Below are 19,999 nucleotides of genomic sequence, written 5' to 3' on the forward strand. Positions count from 1 at the left end.
CCTTTTATACTTCGTTTTCATCCTCTTCCTGCTCTTCCCCTTCCTCCTTTACCTAACTGCTGTCTCCCAAGGAAACGAGAGATTTTGGTCTTCTTCAATCCAAGCCTTCCTGCTTAATAAGGTTCGACTCACCCAGTCTACACAAGTAGAAAATTCTCTTTCACTGGGCTAGAGTGAGTCACATCTGGAACCCACAACTTCCTGCTAATGCTCTCCACATCAACTCTGAGCAGGCCTCTCAGGATACACATTGCAGCCCTGGTGGTAAAAAAAAAAAAAAAATTTTTTTTTTTTTAATTTAAAAAAGGTCCTCCATTCTCTCAAGAGGACATAGAACCTTCAGACCAAGGAGGGCTGTGGAGGCCACATTCAGAAAGAAGCAGAGCCCTCAATGCTATGGCTAGGCTTTGATCTTAAACTACTGCAGAGAAATAAGAGACTTTCCAGAAAGATAACTGAAATAAAGACCAAATTCATAAACAGATTAAATTCTGACTATCTCAAAATTACTAGATAGAAAAAAAGCACTGAATGTTCCACATTCTGTTGATTCCACCCTCACTATCTCCATCATTCCTTTCCTCTATGTTCTGACTGCCCCCATACCAATTATCATATTGCCACTCTTCATATCAATGGTGGAATTGTCTTTATTACAAATAGCTCACATTTATATGGGGCAGCTAGGTGGTTAGAAGTCCAGACCTGAAATTAAGAAGATTCACTCTTCTTTCTAAGTTCAAATCTGACCTCAGACACTATGTGACTCTGGGAAAGTCACTTAACTCTGTCTCAATTACTCATCTATGAAATGAGCTGGAAAAGGAAATGACAAAACATTCTAGTATCTTTGCCAAAAAAAAAAAAAAACCAGATTGGGGTCATTAAAAGTCAGACATGACTGAAACAACTGAACAAGCCACATACATAGTCTATCAGTCACAATCACACTTTTATGTAATTTTCCTTGTTTATTTTCAGACATTACACATGCATGGAGGATTTGATTGGGAGAATAGTGAAGGATTCAGAATGTGTTAAAGCAAAATTTATTAACAAAAAATGTCTTAAAATAACTTGTATAATGTATAATGACCAAGTTTGGCTACAGCTGAGAAAGATGAGAATGAAGCTCCCTGATGATGGAATGAAGATTAAGACTTTTTTTAAATGACCAAAGCGTGGTTTGGTTTTTTTTCACTCTTTTTTCACTCTTTCTCAATGGAAAGGAAAGACTGAAGGGAGAGAAGGTAGGTTTTTGTTGATTGAAAAAAATAAAATTTTAATTTAAAAGTACTCTCTTTGTAGCAGCAGAAAACTGTGGATGTGGAACCTTGTATATACAATTAGACTTGACCATCTGATCTTGGTTATTTTTTCTGAGTTACTTCTCTCTTTTTTCTTCTTTGATATAAGGGATGGCTTTCTGCATTGGGGAGAGAAAGGGACGTATTAGAAAACTGATTTAAAAACAAAAGGTTTTGATAAAATTTCAAAAACTATCATTTATTATACTGATTACATCAAACACCAAGAATATAGATCTCCTGAGAGAGATCTATAATCACTCAGAATAGTTCTCACACTGGAAAAAACAGTGGATGAAAAAATGCCTATTGTCTAGGTTATGATATACAGCTGGGTGGACGGCCCTTGGAGCTGGTCCTTCCGTACACATATCTCAGACAGACACTATGCAAGAACAATGAGTTGGACCCAGAAGCAAAGAGGAAGAAAGTGAGCTAGCCCACTTTGGGAAGCTGCCTAGTGCTTTTTATGACCCCCAACTTCTCCCAGAAAAAAAAAAGGCCCAATTAAAAAATAAAAAGAATAATCATCTTTGGAGGGAGTGTGATAAAGGGACAGTCTTGGAATAAGAAATATCTAGGTTCAAGTTCTGATTCTCATATATTCTATTTTGTGTAGTTGTCTCATTCTTCTCCAGGCTGCACTCTGGATTTTCTCTATTATGCCCCTGTGTCAAATACCTTTGATTTGCCTTCCTCCCCTTTCAACCTCCTCTGATGTTTTCTCCCATTACAATGTAAGGTCCTGTGTAATCTAGCTTGCCTTACCAATGAGAATGGGCCAAGATCAGACTGGAGGTCAAGATGGAGTGTTTTAACAGAGTGATAGAAGAAGAGTGAAGATTTTTTACAGTGAAAAAAAAGATTTACAAAATTTGCTTCCAATTAATTTCTTTTTTTTTAGGTTTTTGCAAGGTAAACAGGGTTAAGTGGCTTGCCAAAGGCCACACAGCTAGGTAATTATTAAGTGTCTGAGACCGGATTTGAGCCCAAGTACTCCTGACTCCAGTGCTGGTGCTTTATCCACTACACCACCTAGCTGCCCCCTACCAATTAATTTCAATATTCCCTATGCCCATGATTCTCTGCATCAAGTGGAAGCAGTTTCCACTGTGAAAACATGATGAGGTGCTTCATGTTACCTGTAACAGGCTGCAGACAGTTACATAAAACATCCATGTTTTATTAATGTTTTACTATTTATTTAAGTCAGATATTTTCCTATGAATATCATCCTTTGATTCTTTGTAGTGGTTCAGGGATAACTGTCATTTCTCAAGAACAGTATCAATGAATCCCAAGCTCTAGAGGATTTAGAGAGGACATGAAGAAGAATCACACATATTGAGAAGACTGAGACATGACTGCAATCTCTGCAGGTGGGCTACCTGGTGGATAGGGCATGGGACTTGGGAGTCAGGAGGACAGAATTGAAATACTGCCTCAGATACTAGCTAGGAAAGTCATTTAATTACCCTGAGGCTCGATTTCCTACTCTGCAAAATGAAGAGGCTAGAACCTGAAGCCCTCCTTCTAAGTCACTTCCCGCTCCAAATATATGATCCAATGAAGATCACAAATCTTCTTGAAGGAACAGCTCAAATTTATATAGGGTTTTAAGATTTAGAAACCATTTTTCCATGACAACACTATAAAGCAGGAAGTAAAAATGTTATTTCCATTTTACAGAGGAAAGTTCATGAAATCCAGAGAAATTAAATGACATGGCCAGAGTCTCATAGCTACAAAAGGCTAGATTCAAATTCAGGCCAGATTAGCCCACCTTTCCACTCACTATAGCACAGTGTCTCTCTTAATGAGTCAAACAAGGAAGGAATAAGGAAGATATGAGGCTCAAGTTCAAATGCCAGCTTTCCCTCTGCTTCACTGGACCTCAGTTTCTCTATCTGCATGCAACAAGGGATTGACCACTGATCCCAGTATTTATGGGATCAAGTGCAAGCTGCTGATAATAGCTTCTCCCCATGGAAGAGGCTGGAAAGTCTGCTCCTAGGAGAATCATAATGTATAATGGAATGACTTGGAGCCTGCATAGACCTTCTGTAAGTGGTCCTGGTCTCTTAACTATATGTGAGTAGGAGCCCCTTTGATTAACTATGTCTGCATAGAAATAATTCAAATATGCATTCAAAAAGACCAGGACTCCCTCCTACTAGTGGTTTGCCTACTTCTCCAATGAGAAAAGACCATGTTGTCAGAGGAGAGGCTTCAGGTCTTCGCCATCTAAGGTTAACATGAAGCCCAAGAGTACAGGTCACAGTTCTTGAATTTGGTATCTGTCGTTCACTTAAGGAGAAGGAAACTGGAGACTATGACCTTGTATAAAAGCAAGCCAAGCATGCTCAGGGAGTTGAGTCCTTGCCGTGATTTTAACCAGCTGGTCCTGCATTGAGGTCACAAAATAAGAAGTACAATCTCCAGGACCCAATTCTATACAGGTAGATTCATCCAGCAGCTAGACTGTATTTGGATGTAAATTGGTAGGACTAATCTTAGGTAAAAACTGTGTTACCTTTAAGCCTACTCTTCTCAAAAACCAATGTGATATGAGTGAGTCCCTGAAATGGGTATACATGTTGGAGGAGGGGGAAAGAATGTTTTATATTACTATTTATGCTATATCTTTGAAGTAAATATTCCCTTTTAAACGCTAATGAATGTTAATTGGTTGAGTAGAACAAGAGTCTACCATCGATGTTAACAATGGGGAAACCATACCAAAACAAGAATTAAATGGCTGAACAAATCGTGGTTTGCGATTGAGATGAAATGCTACTCTGTTATGGGAAATGAAGAATTGGATGCTCTCAGTGTAAAAAACTTGCAATGGGAAATGTACTGAATACAAAGTAACAGGAAGATTTCAGGAAGATCAGCTGTGAATGACTTACCTTCTCTCAGCAAAGCTGAAAAGCTCTAGAGGACTTAGGATAAAGACATGGCTTATCTATCCAAAGACACATCTGATAGTGTCTGAATACAGAATGAAACGTATTTTTTTTTAAACCTTATTTTTCTTGAAGTTGCTCTTTTTTCCTTGGGGGTGGGGGTAATGTTTACTTTTACAACATGGTTATGATGAACTTAAAAAAAGAGCTAAATCATTCAGTTAGAAGGAATATACATAGGCAGAGAATGCAGGTATAGGATTTTTTTTTGAGAGAATGATATGAAAAAATTAAGGTGTGAGAAAGAAGAATAATAAAAGGAATAATATATATAACCATTTGAGTATAGACCCCACAGCAAAGTTGAAGAAGAGGGGGTCAAGTAAACTGTGAAATGACAGAAAGGAGTACAGAATGGGGGAGGTAATGATCAGAAGCAAAACTCTGGTGAGCAGAGAAAGAGTGAATTATCATAACTGTGAATGTGAATGGAATGAACTATTTCATAAAATAGAAACAGCAGAATGGATTAAAAACCAGAATCCTACAATAATTTGTTTACAAGAAACACATTTGAAGCAGAGAGACATACAAAGGGTAAAGATAAAGGGCTGAAGCAAAATCTATTAAGCTTCAGCTGAAGCAAAGAAACTGGGGGAAGCAATCATGATCTCTAATAAGGCATAAAGGAAAAATAGATCTAGCTAAAAGAAATAAGGAAGGAAACCATATCTAACTGAAAGATACCACAGACAATAAATATCAACAGTAAACACACACACACACACACACACACACACACACACACACACACACACACACACATCCCAAATGGCATAACATTTAAATTTTTGAATGAACTGAATGAAGTACATTCAATTGAATGAAAGTAGGAAATAGACAATAAAACTATGTTAGGGGAGACACCACAACTTTCACCTCTCAGAATTGGATAAATCTAACCAAAAGATAAACAAGAAAGAAGTTAAGGAGATAAACAGAATTTTAGTAAAGCTAGAAATGACAGATTGTGTGGAGAAAATTGAATGAGGATAGAAAAGCATATAAATTTTTTCCTGTGTACATGGCACCCACATAAAAATTGACCTTAAAACATAAAAACCCCAAAATCAAATGCAGAATACCAAAAACATCAAATCCAATCTTTTCAGATCATGATTCAATAAAAATATATCATATTTTACCATAAAAATAAGAATTCAAGTTGATGGCTTTAGAGAAAAGACTCTCGAAGTCAGCAGAATCAAAACAAAATTGCACACATTAATAGCAACAATGTGTTTACCTATGATAGACTTAGCCTCTCAGAAGTTCAGTGATCAAGGTCAATTCTAAAAGACTTCTGATAGAAAATGCTAAGCACATTCAGGAAAAAAACTATAATGCCTGAATACAGAGCAAACATACAATTTTTACTTTTTAAAAAATTTGCTTCATGTTTTTTTTCGTTTTCTCATGACTTTTCCCCCTTAGTTCTGATTCTTCTTTCATAACATGACTTAAATTATGGAGATATGGTAAACATGATTGTACATGTATAATCTATAACAAATTATTTGCTGTCATAGGGAGGGGAGAAGGATGGGAGGGAGGTAGAAAAATGTGGAACTCAAAAGTTTATAGAAAGATGAATGTTGAAAACTATCTTTGCATGTAATTGAAAAAATAAAATAATATTCAAAAAAGAGAGAGAAGATACTCTCAGCATCTCAGGAGTATAACCCTGAAGGAGAGCTATATCTGGCTTGATTCTAGAAAAGTAATGCCAGAGAGTACTCGCTACTTGGAGAAAAGACTTATCTCGCACAGAGAGTAATGAAAATTCAGTGAAAAATATGATTGTGAAATGTTCTGAGTCACAGTGAAATAACCTCTTAAAAAGCCATTTTTCTATAACAGACAAAGCACAAAGCTTAGAATCAAAAGACCCAAGTTCAAGTCTTTGATCTCCCACTAATTCCTTGTAAAATGTTTCTAACAATTGCTGGTCTTATAGTTGCAAACAAATATTTTGAGTTCCATTGTGTGTATATATATATATATATATATATATATATATATATATGTGTATATATATATATGTATGTATGTATGTATATATATATACCTTTATATCCACTTCAGAGGATTATTTTGAGTTAAGCCCTTTTTTAAAAGGACCTTCTACATAAATGCAAGTTGTTCCTTTTATTACTATTAATGCTATTAAAAACATGTGACAACCTCTGCAGTCAGACTCTGACTCCAGAGGCTCCCAGAACCTGCCACAAAACTACAAAACATTGCTATGCAGAATACCACATCCTCTGAAACAGTTCTACTTTGTGTTTGCTCTGCTTCTTCAGGTCATGACTGTGAGCTCCTCAAAGGCAGCTGGAATGTCTTGTGTTTCTATTTTTCCCACTGCACCTTACACAGGTCTAAACACTACAGAACTATCTGAGGAAATGAATTACTTCCTATCCCTCCCAAAGGCACCAATGGAACATGCTTCCTCTCCAAGTTCTAATGGCAAACCCAGTGGAGAACCCCACTTTAAATCCTTCCTTCAGAAAATATACCACAGAGGTTTTGCCCCCAGAGAATCTCACTTATATAACAAATACATAATTTCAAAGACTTAATGCTAGCAAGGTACAGCAAAAAACACACTAGGGTTGGAATCAGAAGAATCTAGTTCAGATTCTACCATCTGTGTAACGTTGGATTGTTCATTTAACATCTCTGGGCCTCAGATATTCATCTGTAAAATGATTGGACAAAAGATCCCTAAGGTCCCTTCTAACTGTAAACCCATTATATTTATGATCTAGGGAATAAGCTTCCAAACCAAGTAGCCTTGTCTACCTATGCTCATCATTGTGAGTTTCTGCTAATGCTTTGTTAAACATTACAATAATATATCTATTTACTTTACAGATGCACAGAAAACAGGACCAATGAAATTGTGAAGAAGACAAATTCTCTTTCTTGTTTCTACTGCCTTCTCATCCCCACAAGATTTATAGACCTGTAAAGCTAGAAGGGGCCTTTAAGAACATGCTGTCTCGTTATCCTTTCTCTCTCTCTCTCTCTCTCTCTCTCTCTCTCTCTCTCTCTCTCTCTCTCTCAAAGCTGTGGCTCAGACAAGCTCAGAGATTTGCCCATGTTCATACTGCAGCAGTTCAAAGCTGTGATTTGAACTCAAGTCTTTTGACTGTAAGTCCAGGACTTTTTCTATATTACCCTTAATTTACAAATGATGACACTGAGACACTCCCAGAGAGGGATTAAAGACTTAAAACTGGAATAACCAACATGTTCAAGAGTCTAGATTCAAATCTAAACACTCTAAATCCAAATTTAGCATTCATTCAGTTGCATCACAGTGGCTTAGACTGAATTCCTTTCCACTTAGTTAAAGAAAGTTTTGTCTTTCCCTTCCCCTTTCAATGTCTCATTTCCTAATAATGACCCTTTGCTCATTGACTCATCATTTATCAAGCAACTACTATTGTAAGATATTATGAGTAATATGAGGATTATAATTATTGTTAATTATAACATCACCATTCATAGAGAACTTACAACTCAACAAGGGTAGGAGAAACAGGCATATTGTTACCCATTTACAAATAACAAAACAGACTTAGATAACACAATAACACTGAAATCAGGGTTATGAACTCAGTACTCCTAATTTTAATTTCCACGATCTTTCAACTATATTACTTTACCTTGGAATAAGATGATAAAGAATTCCTATTCTTCTAAAGTTTACAGTCTAGTATACCAATAAGTCATAGATTTGTGACCCCATCTTCACTTAGTATCCATCTAGAACTTGGTAATTAAGTCTTATAGAGCTGTCTAAGGCTCAGAGAGGTTACTGGCTTGCCCAGGGTTCCACAATCTCTAAGTGTCAAAGAGAGGATTTGAACCCAAGTTTTTCTCACTTCAAGTTCAGACAGGAGTATAGAGGATCAGAAGGATCAGACAGCAAGCCCCCAGTGCCAGGGTGCTATTCCTTGTAAGGGAACAGAAGAACCTCATTAAAACACTGATAGAAAAAGAAACAAATACAGCAAAAGGGGGAAACTCAAAAACTCAAATTGCCAACCAATCAAGGGAAAGTTAAAGTATCTGCCACTGTGATATTTGTATTTGTGTAAGGCTGAGGAAGAGGAAGTCCAGGAGAGCCTTTGCACTATTTCCCCTCCTAGAGCTATCTGACCCACCTTGCCCTATTCTGTGATTCTTTCACACCAGAAGCCCAACACACCAAACCAATGTAACACAGACCACTGTTCTTCACCTAAGGAGAGATGAACTACAGTTGAAGATTTTAGACATAGCCTCTGAGATAAAACCACAAGAGCAAGTCATTTCCCTTCTTTGGATTCAATTTCCTCAAGTGTAAAATGAAGAGGTTGGATTAAATGATGACAAGGATCTCTTCCAACTCTAAAATCTTATGACCCGATAGAAAAAGGAATAGATTACCACCACCCCACTTCCCCAAATCTCTGAGCAAATATTTTTTTTTTTACAGAAATGTAAGAATGAAGATTCCTGCAGCTGGACAGATGGTAAATTCCCTCAGCTCCAAGGGCTGACTCAGCTCCAAAAGTTGAGGCTGTGTCTCTGACTCTTTACAACTTTTCCATCTGCTGTTCTGGCCTCCAGCCTTGTCTCCCCATGTCCACTTTTCTCCCCACCTCCATTTCCCAGACAAGAGCATTTGGGAGCAAGTTCCCTAATTGTGGGACAGGCTTCACCCTGGTAGGCTAAACCAGGCATAACATTGAGTTAATTCAGTTAACTTCCTCCATGCAATGCACAGAGGGGGCATTCCAATGTGTCGACTCACCTCCAGGCCTTTTACTTCATCCAAAATTTCCCTGGCTAGAGGCTTGCTGTCTGATCCTTCTGTTAAAAAAAAAAAAAAAAAAAAACCTATATACTCCTGTCAAAAGCTGAGACAGCTGAAGCCCTGACAGAAGGCAGGGGGATGGTTCACAGGAACATAGAATTTAGAACTGGAGGTCTCTCCCTCTCTAAGGAAATAATATGCAATTGATTTGCACACTTTAAATGTTCTATAAAAATTCTAGCTATTATTTTTTTTAACAAATTCTCCACATATCTGCCATATTGCTAGTCTTAAGACACAGGTAACCAACCAATGTTCCTCAAAAATCTCCAGTGGTAAATACAGTAAATTCCATATTTTTCCTGTTTGGCACTTTATCCAATTTCTCAGTGATCTTTTTGTTCACTCATTTATCACTGACTGAGCATCTACTATGACTTAAATACTAGCTTGATTTAAAAAAAAGTGTGAGAAGAGCAGTAATAAAAGTCAAAGAAAAAGAACAGATCAGCAAGTACATTAAGTAAATAATAAAATAAAATAAATGCAGCATAATTTCAGGACGGTGAGGCCTTCAGGCAAAATCCCTGAGAGAAAAACACCACTTGAAAATATGATTGTTCTCATTTTATGGATGAAGAAACTGAGCAAGGAATCCCTACCTACACTCAAGGCTTAGGATTTCAAGGGGATAAAAAGGAAAAAGGAAACACTTTCTCAGAATGGGAGAGAGCTTATGCAAAGGCATGGAGATGGATGGTGGAATTTCTCGTGTGGAAAACATTAAGTGGACCAGTTTGGCTAGTATATGAAAAAGTTTGTGAGGGGGAGTAATGGGAAATAAATCTGGAAAAGATAGATTGAAAGCAGATTTTAAAGTGTTTTAAACGTCAGAAGATTTTGTATTTTGTCCTAGAAGTGACTGGGAGTCACTGAAGCTTCTTGAGCAGGGAAGTTGCATGCACAATTAGATGTGCTTTAGAAATATCCATTTGGCAGCTGTGAGATGGGTGTATTCAGGAAGGAAGAGACTAGAGCTCAGTAGACCAATTATGAAGTTATTATAATACATCTTAGTGATCATCTTGATCAACTTCCTCATTTTATAGATTAGCAAACTGAGGTCCCAAGAACTTAAATATGATCATTTCCAGGAAAAGAACTTAAGAACTCTTCCTTTTCTTGTTGTCAGTTCCAAAAATAAATACAAAGGAACCACTTTCACCTGCATATTTTTCTTTAATTAGATGTTTCTCCAAAACCCATGGAGAATATTACTAACACTTTCCATTGTGAATTCTGGTTTTTGGATGCCATTGGGCACTGTGGGAAAAACCTGGGATATAGATGGCCATTCTCACTGCCTACTCATAAATACATCTAAAGACAATTTCAATTGCCAAAAAAAGAATCAAGCAGTCCAATTACCCTCTTTCTAGGTAGGACAAGCTAAAACCAGTTATTCCCTCTCAGGACAGGACCTCCAACAAGTTGGGAAACTCAAATCATCCACTCCATCATTTTTTTTGTTTTTTTTTAAATAATGTGAGAAAAGACCAAGTTTTAGAAAGGAAACTGGTCTGGCTGGAGGAAGAAATAAAGTTGGAGAGATCAGGGGAGTCAGATTGCTGGAATGCCAAGTCAAGGAGAGCTGTTTGGATTTAATGCACATCAGAAATAATTGTAGGAACATAGATTTAAAGCATGGGCTGTTAGGTGGCACAGTGGATAAAACCCCAATCTTGAGTCAGGAAGACCTGAGTTCAAATCCTGCCTGAGACACTTAGCTAGCAAGCCATTTTTATCCCTGTTTGCCTCAGTTTTATCATCTGTAAAATGAACTGGAGAAGGAAACAGAAAACCCTTCCAGTATCATTCCCAAGAAAACCCCCAAATTAGGTCACAAGAAATCAGACACAACTGGAAATGACTGAATAACAAAGATTTAAAGCTATTCAGAAGAGATCTCAGAAGCAATTTGATTTATATCACACTGCCTCCTCAGTGAAGACCTTTTGTAACAAGGAAATAAATAAATGATTGTCCTTCTGTTAAAAAGAGATGGGGAAAAAAAGAGATGGGGAGGGGCAGCTAGGTGGCATAGTGGATAAAGCACTGGCCCTGGAGTCAGGAGTACCTGGGTTCAAATTCAGTCTCAGACACTTAATAATTACCTGTGTGGCCTTGGGCAAGCTACTTAACCCTGTTTGCCTTGCAAAAACCTTAAAAAAGAGAGAGAGAGAGAGATGGGGTGCTGATACCTAAACCAGGAAGAGTTAAAACAGAGAAAGAAAATTATTGACCTATCTCCCTGATGAATATAGATGCAAAAATCATAAATAAAATCTTAGCAAAATGATTATGACAAGTTACCACTAAGATAATACACTATGACCAAGTAGGATTTATCCCAGGAATGCAGGGTTGGTTCAATATTAGGAAAACTGTCAGTTTAATTAATTATATCAATAACAAACCTATCAGAAATCATATGATTATATCAATAGATGCTGAAAAAGCTTTTGACAAAATACAGCATCCATTCCTATTAAAAACACTAGAGAGTGTAGGAATAAATGGACTGTTCCTTAGAATAATAAGCAGTATCTATCTGAAACCATCCACAAGCATTATATTCAATGGGGAGAGGCTTGAGGCATTCCCAAGAAGATTGGGGTGAAACAAGGATGCCCATTATCACCACTACTATTCAATATTGTATTAGAAATGTTAGCTTCAACAATTAGAAAAGAAAAAAGAAATTGAAGGAATTAGAATTGGGAAGAGACAAAACTCTCACTCTTTGCAGACAACAAGATGGTATACCTAGAGAATCCCAAAAAATCATCTAAAAAACTACTAGAAATAATTAACAACTTCAGCAAAGTTGCAGGTTATAAAATAAATTCTCATAAATCCTCAGCATTTCTATATGTGACTAGCAAGATACAGCAGAAAGATCTAGAAAGAGAAATCCCATTCAAAGTAACATCAAACAATATAAAATACTTGGGAATCTATCTGTCAAGGCAGACTCAGAAACATTTTAAAAACAATTACAAAACACTTCTCAAACAAATAAAATCAGACTTAAATAACTGGAAAAATATCAATTTCTCATGGACAGACCAAGAAAATATAATAAAAATGACAATTCTACCAAAATTAAACTACTTCTTTAGTGCCCTACCAATCAAACTTCCAAAAACTTACTTCAATGAGTTAGAAAAAATTGTAAGTAAATTCATATGGAGATATAAAAAGTTGTGAATCTCCAGGGATTTAATGAAAAAAGGATAAAAGAAGGTGGCTTAGCCCTACCTGATCTAAAATTATATTATAAAAGCATCAATCATCAAAACTGTCTGGTATTGGCTAAGAAATAGAGTGGTGGATCAGTGGAATAGAGTAGGTACAATAACAGGAACTGATTTTAGTAATCTGTTGCTTGATAAACCTAAAGAATCCAGCTATTGGAATAAAAACTCCCTCTTTGATAAGAACTGCTGGGAAAATTGGAAGTTAGTATGGAAGAAACTTGGATTAGACCAACACTCATACCCTATACCAAGATAAGATCAAAATGGATATAGGATCTAGACATAAAAAAACAATATTATAAGCAAACTAGAAGATCAAAGAGACTACCTGTCAGATCTATGGAAAGAGAAGCAGTTTATGATCAAGGAAGGAGAACATCATCAAAAAAATGATAATTTTGATTATATTAAATTAAAGCTTTTTTGCACTGTAACCAAGATCAAAAGAAATGTAGTAAATTGGGAAACAATTTTTATAACTAGTGTTTCTGACAAAGGACTCATCTCTAAAATATACAGAGAACTGAGTCAAATTTTTTTTTAAAAAGACAAGCCATTCCCCAATTGACAAATGGACAAAGGATATGTAAAGGCAATTTATAGATGAGGAAATCAAAGCAATACATAATCATATGAAAAATTGCTCTAAATCACTAATTATTAGAGAAATGCAAATTAAAACATCTCTGAGGTACCACCTCACACCTCTCAGATTGTCCAGTATGACTAGAATGGACAATGATAAATGTTGGAAAGGATCTGGGAAATCTGGGACACTAATACAATGTTGGTGGAGCTCTGAACTCATCCAACCTTTCTGGAGAACAATTTGGAATTATGCATACCCTTTGATCCAGCAATATCACTACTGGGTCTATACCCTGAAGAGATTATGAAAAAGGGTTAAAAACATCACCTGTACAAAAATGTTCATAGCAGTTCTGTTTGTGATGGCAAAGAAATGGAAACTGAGGGAAAGTCCATCAACTGGGGAATGGCTTAATAAACTGTGGTATATGTATGTGATGGAACATTATTGTTCTATTAAAAACCAGAAGGGCACTGGGCGGCTAGGTGGCACAGTGGATAAAGCACCGGTCCTGGAGTCAGGAGTACCTGGGTTCAAATCTGGTCTGACACTTAATAATTACCTAGCTGTATGGCCTTGGGCAAGCCACTTAACCCCATTTGCCTTGCAAAAAAAAAAAAACCAGAAGGGATGGGAATTCAGGGAAGCTTAGAAGGATTTGCATGAACTGATACTGAGCAAGATGAGCAAAACCAGAAGAACATTATACATCCTAACAGCAACATGGGAGTGATGATCAACCTTAATGGACTTGCTCAAACCAACAGGGCAGCAAGCAGGCACAGTTTTGGGGTGTCTGATGGAGAATGCCATCTGCATCCTGAGAAAGAATTGTGGAGTTTGAACAAAGACTAAGGCCTATTACTTTTAATTTTTTTTTAAAAATGTTTTCTTGTTATATAATTCTGCTATATCTCATACTATATATTTCTTCCTTAAGGATATGATTTTTCTCTCATCATATTCAACTTAGATCAATCCATATTATGGGAATGATGTGAAGACTAACTAACAACCTGCCTTCTGTGAGGGGTGCGGGGAGGGAAGCAAGATTGGGGGAAAAATTGAAAACCAAAATAAATAAAAACCTTTCTAAAACTAAAAAAAAAAGAGAGATGGGATGGATTTTTTTAAAGTGGGTAAAAACACTGATGAACATCTTATGGCCCACAGGATTGCTAGCTAAGTTCTAGTCCCAGCTGTTTTGCTCACTAACCCTGTGGCCTGGAGTAAATCAGCTTCTTCTGTAAAGTAAGAAAAGAAGACTGAACTAGGAGATCTCTAGAGTCCTTTCTATCTCTTATCATTTTATGATCCACTGGAAGGCAGAGGGTAAGGGTGTTTCACTCAATGCATCCTGTATCCCCAAGATCAAAACACTGGACTTTGTCCATCATAGATACTTAATAAATGTTCACTTAATCAAATTGTAGATGTGGTCTGGGATATGAAAGGAGCCTGGTCCCAGTTGTCCCAAAGATAAGAACTAGTTTGAGTCTAGCCACAATCAGAAAATTGATGCATTTCAACCAAGTTGAAGCCTACCCAAGGAAAGTCCTAAGCAAAGTGGGGAAGCATCTGACTTTTTTCAAAGACTGAGAATGCAAAATAAGATCATTGTTCTCCAGATACCTCAGAATGGCAAAATCTGCTTTGCTTTGTTCAGCATTCAATTAGCATCATTCCTGCCCAGGGTCATCCTAACATGCCACACAACTACTGATATAACCATCTTTACCCATGTAAGGGGCAGAAGGAAGTATGGGAGACTAGCCAATTGGGGGCTTCCTGTGGTGCCAATTTGCCTGTTGATGGCAGCATACTGGGCATACTCCAAGGACTGTACCCTACTGACTAGTCATTTCCCCCTTTTTACTCAGGGGAAATTTCACACAAAACCACAAAAACCTATGGCCAGAGGGCCATACACAAGAGGAGAAACTCTTCAAGAATGGGGAGGCTCAGGTCTGATTGAGTCTACCATGATGCTAATTGGCATGATACTTACTATCTCCTACACCTCTCAACACAGTAGTTTAAATCTAGACCCACCCAGTGACTGGCAGATACTAAGTGTTTAATAAGTGACAGTTGACTGACTTAATGACCCCAAAAAAGCTAGATTGGTGTAGCAGAAAGAATGTAGGCTTTGGGAGACAAGAGATTTGGCTCTCATATTGCTTCTAAGAACTTTAGCAAGTTCTTCATTCTCTCTTTTTTTTTTTAGTTTTTTTGCAAGGCAATGGGGTTAAATGACTTGGCCAAGGCCACACAGCTAGGTAATTATTAAGTGTCTGAGTCCGAATTTGAACTCAGATCCTCCTGACTCCAGAGCTGGTGCTCTATCCACTACACCACCTAGCTGCCCCACAAGTTCTTATGTTCCTCATCTGTAAAATAGGGCTGTAAATATTTGTAATAGCCATCTAATATGGAGAGTCCTTTAAAAATTCTGAAGTACCTTACAGAAATCCAAGTAGCATTATGACCATAAAGATCTTCAGAGAAGGCAAACCCCACCACCTTCATCCTTAGCCCACAAGGACAACTCCTCCCACTTTGAAAGCAGGCTCAATAATCTCAGCTTCAAGAGAAAAATTTCTTTGGCCTCTGAACAGGAGCTTGATGAGTGTCTGGAGGTTTCTGATATCTTTACTGTCAATAATTCCTGGTCTGGAGCCAAGAGAAAAAAAAATTTACTTGAGTCTATCTCACCTACCAATCCTGTCTGGGGCTTTTTGCACCAGAAGCCAAGGCTGACTCTCTCTGAGATAGGACATCATGCTTACCTCCTTCTCAAACTCAGATAAACACAGAAACAACTATTATCTGGCTAAATAAAACTGTTGTATCAAAAGTTAATAGCATAAATCTACCTCAGATGTGAATTTCTGGGAATCTGGGGTGAGGAAATTTATATCTGTTAAAGTTCATTTTTATTCAAGAATCTAATTTGGGGTCATTCATTCAAAGTCTGGCAAATGCAAAATGGCAGGCATGAGTCTCTGCTCCTAAGGACTAGATTTATTATTATTGACGTGGATTATTGATTTAGCCAGCAATTCATTGAAAGGGTTGTTGTATGCAGTTCTGTGGCAGGTGCATAGAAAGTCATCAAAGAAGAATAAGGGCTAGATTCTTTCCTTACTCAGGCTTACCATCTGGCTGGGGAGACAAGAATCCTTGAAACAGTAACAAGACAAGACGTATATAACCCATAGGCTGCCTAATGCTGTGAGAGTTCAGAGAAGGTAAACATAGACTAAGAAAAAAAGTGTGTTGGGGCAGCTAGGTGGAGGCTAAGTGGTGGCTAGGTGGGGTAGTGGATAGAGCACCAGCCCTGGAGTCAGGAGTACCTGGGTTCAAATCCCGTCTCAGACACTATTACCTAGCTGTGTGGCCTTGGGCAATCTACTTAACCCTGTTTGCCTTGCAAAACCTAAAAAAAAAAAGAAAGAAAACAGAAATCATACTGTGGTTAGTGGATGTTACAAAGCCTGGCCAGCCAAAAAGAGGAACTGGAAAGAGGAAGGAGGAAAAATGCTTGCTGTTACTGAGAAACCAGTATGGATGGTACTAGAGAAAGAATACCAGATTTGGAGTTGGGCTCATGCAAGTTTGGGTTTAGCTAGTATTTGCTATCTATGTAATTTGGGGCAAAAATAAATTTGTATGTAAAGCACATATATTGGGTGCTTAAATGATTGTTCAATTGAACTAAACTTCTCTGGGACTCAGTTTCCTCATTTATAAAATGAGGGGGGGGTTGATCCAGATTATATGCAATCAATCAAGTAGTTTACTAAGAACTGAACTATGTCTTAAGAAAGAACAGAGACAAAATGAAACAAGTCCCGTCTTCAGGAAGCTTACATTCTGATGGGGGAAACAACATGAATATGCAAAAAGGATGAAAAAAACAAATACAGCATAACTTTGGGAGGGACTTCTCTAGGAACTGGGCAGCAAAGGAATTGAGAAAGGCTTCATATGGAAGGTAGGACTTGAGTTGAGTCTTGAAGGAAGTCAAGGATTTCTAAACAGGGAGGGTGGAACATGGGCAGGGGGGGAGGAGGAGAGAGAGGGAATCCTTTTCAGGCACAAGAGACAACTAGTGCAAAGGCATAAAGATGGGAAATGATCATCTCAGCTCCTGCCTCCAAATGGAATTTTAATGAAATCCATAGTAGCGGTTTTCATAATCATCTCACATCTTTATGTACTTTTGAGTTTACAAAATACTTCCAATACAGAAACTTTGGGAAGTGGAATAAATATCCCTATTTTACAGATGAAGAACCTGAGGTTCAGAGACCAGTTCCCCCATCACAGCAATCAATTTTGGTGTCAGAATTTAAACTCAGGTCAATTGATTCCAAATCCAGTGTCCTTTCCACAGTGTCATGTTATCAGACTTCAATAACAATAAACATTTATTAAACTTCTATGGATGCAAAGCATTGTGTTGGGTGGAAGGTACAAATATTAAATAAAATTGGAGACTATTGCTACTGGGGAATATGCAGCTAGGTGGCACAGTGCCATGGCCTTAGAGTCAAAAAAAACCCAAGTTCAAATCCAGTCTCAGATACTATCTGTGTGACCTTGGACAAGTCACTTATATTCCCATTTGTCTTTTGTAAAATAATCTGGAAAAGGACATGGCAAACCATTTCAACATCTTTGCCAAGAAAACCCCCAAATTAGATGATCAAGAGTCAATACTACAAAATAGGGAAATATAAAGGTTAGCTACTTTAACTCCCTTGTTTTGCAGAAAAGTAAACTGATACATAGAGAGGTTAAGTGACTCCCCCAAAGAGAAGTAAGATTCAAATTCATAACATCTAACTTAAGATTCAGCATCTCTTTCAATAGTATCACCCTGTCTCCCAGGAAACTGAGGGTCAAGTTATAAGTTTCTTGACTCCAAGGCCTTTGCTATGTCCAGGACACCATTTCCTTGTAAATCCTCCATTTCTCAACATCCACACCTCTGGTCAATGCCCTATTTGTCAAAACTAAAAGGGCCTTTGGAAATCAGTTAATACCACTCTCATTTGGTTTTGCAGAAACTGGAAGAGAAAAAATTTGAACAGTCACAGAACAACTGTGTGGTCAGGTTGCCAGAACCTGTGGTCCAGTTTATCTGCTCCCAGGGCACCAAGTTATGCCAGATTGCCAACCCAATCTTCCCTAAAACCATGCTATCAGATTTGGGCTGGCAGCCTTTCACTAGATGAGACTTCAGACTGGTAAACTTTTCTTATTTTGTGAAGGGAAAAAGGGTCCCGGGGACAGAGCCCAAGGAGTGTGCCCTTCTTGGATTATTTCTCACTTCACGGTCCATCCTCGAATTCCTTTTGTGCCTTTTCTGGCCAACTTTGGGCAGCTTCACTCCCAAGGGTGATGAACCTCACCTCCTCCCAGCAGTCCTTCACCAACCCCATCCATCCTTCCAAAGGATGCGATGCTACCCCAGCTTGGGTCCATACTAGTGCACACCATACATTCCCTATATTGGGCACAGGACTGCAAGAAGACGAGAGCTCCACGGAAGAAGGAGCCGGGTGCCCCAGGAAGAAAGAGAAGTAGCGGCACCAAAGAAAAGAGAATGGAGATTGATAGCGCAGTTGGACTGAAGGGGGGGGGGGGCGGAGGGAAGGGGAGAGAGAGAGAGAGAGAGAGAGAGAGAGAGAGAGAGAGAGAGAGAGAGAGAGAGAGAGCCGATGCTGGGCTGGGCTCAGCTCGGGATACCAAAGTGGCCCCCTCCCCGCTGGGCCCCGGCGGGGCCAGACTCACCTGTTGCTGCCACCTTGTCCAGCCCGGCCGGCCGGCGCGATTCCCGAAGGCAGCCCGGAGGACTGAGGCGGGGGCGTGCTCGCCAGCCCCCTCCACAAGCTCCTGCGGGGAGCTCTGCCTCTGCTAGTCCCCTCACGCAAAGCTGCGGGGCCAGAGGGGTGGCGGCCACAAGACCCGCTGCCGCGGGGGAGCCTGGCCCACCCCCTCCTCCAAACGAGAGTGGGGCGGGGAAGACTCGTGGGCGGTCGGCCCTAGGCGGCTCCCCGCTAGTGGTGGCTTACAAAGCTCCGGGGCCAAGAATCTGGGGAGGGGGGATCCCTCGGACCAGAGAGAGAGTGACTGAGTGGGCGGGTGCACACACACACACACACACACACACACAAACACACACAGACGTTGTGAGACAGAACTCCTATTTTAAATCCTTTTGGAGTCAGCAGGAAACAAAATAGTCTGCGGAACGTTGGAACCACATTCATTGAAAAATAAGACACAGGGAGAACCCTGTTCCCCTTCCACCAAATAATGGTTTACTTTATTCTAGTCCAACTTTTTGTTTTAAAAGCTCAGTTAAATTTAAGGTGTACAGAAAACAAAATCCTTTGGTCCAGGGCAGCATCAGAAGGACGGACAAAAAAGTCATGGATAAAAATGACAGATGAGAAGATGTGGAAGAGACAATCTCTGGTGGTGGGGAAGAGGGTTTCACAGATCCATCCAAGTGTTGACTTCATAAAAAGAATAATCGGATCTCAAAATACAGCCAAAACTCTCCTTTCATCAAAATAGAAATGATTAAATGGATAGCTTTGGTCTATAAACATATCCCACAAAACAGTTGGCAATTTATCTTGGTAAATTAAGCAGTTTGAAAACAAACCCAAAAAATGGCAATGCCCTCTTTCTTCACACCATTGAGTCATATTTTATTCACAGGGTGTCTCTGATCTATGTGTGGTATCCAGGAAGAGTTAAACTACCTTTAAAAGATGTTGTAACTTCTTTGGGAACAGAATACTAAGGCAAAGCCTCAGGCCAGATTTAACTGACTTTAGAAATTTAGCCCTTTCTTTCTTGGAGCAACTCAGGTTAGGTGAGAAAGAAAAATCGATGAGTCACAACTCTTGAAACCCTTGCAGAACACCAAGAAAACTCTTGGGAAAATTCCATGTAAATGCATTGATGATAGATTTAGAGCT

The 19,999-nt window shown here is 38.7% G+C and overlaps 1 protein-coding gene across 8 annotated transcripts in view; it reads right to left on the reverse strand.

The window, feature by feature from the left end:
• Positions 1–18,941, reverse strand: part of ADCY7 (adenylate cyclase 7) — a 134,469-nt gene extending 115,528 nt beyond the window's left edge. For 2 of the 8 annotated variants that reach the window (XM_074211360.1, XM_074211359.1), the window contains exons 1-2: positions 18,801–18,940; positions 133–258 (exon numbers count right to left, since the gene is read on the reverse strand). The gene's annotated coding sequence lies outside the window, so the exon portion shown is untranslated. Of the gene's footprint in view, position 1; positions 259–9,086; positions 9,142–18,800 lie in introns of those variants that run through there. The other 6 variants (XM_074211355.1, XM_074211358.1, XM_074211366.1 and 3 more) reach the window with 5 other exon arrangements.
• Positions 18,942–19,999: the final 1,058 nt, after the last annotated feature.

The sequence above is a fragment of the Macrotis lagotis genome, chromosome 1 (genome assembly GCF_037893015.1).
Source record: "Macrotis lagotis isolate mMagLag1 chromosome 1, bilby.v1.9.chrom.fasta, whole genome shotgun sequence".
Classification (NCBI taxonomy): Eukaryota; Metazoa; Chordata; class Mammalia; order Peramelemorphia; family Peramelidae; genus Macrotis; species Macrotis lagotis.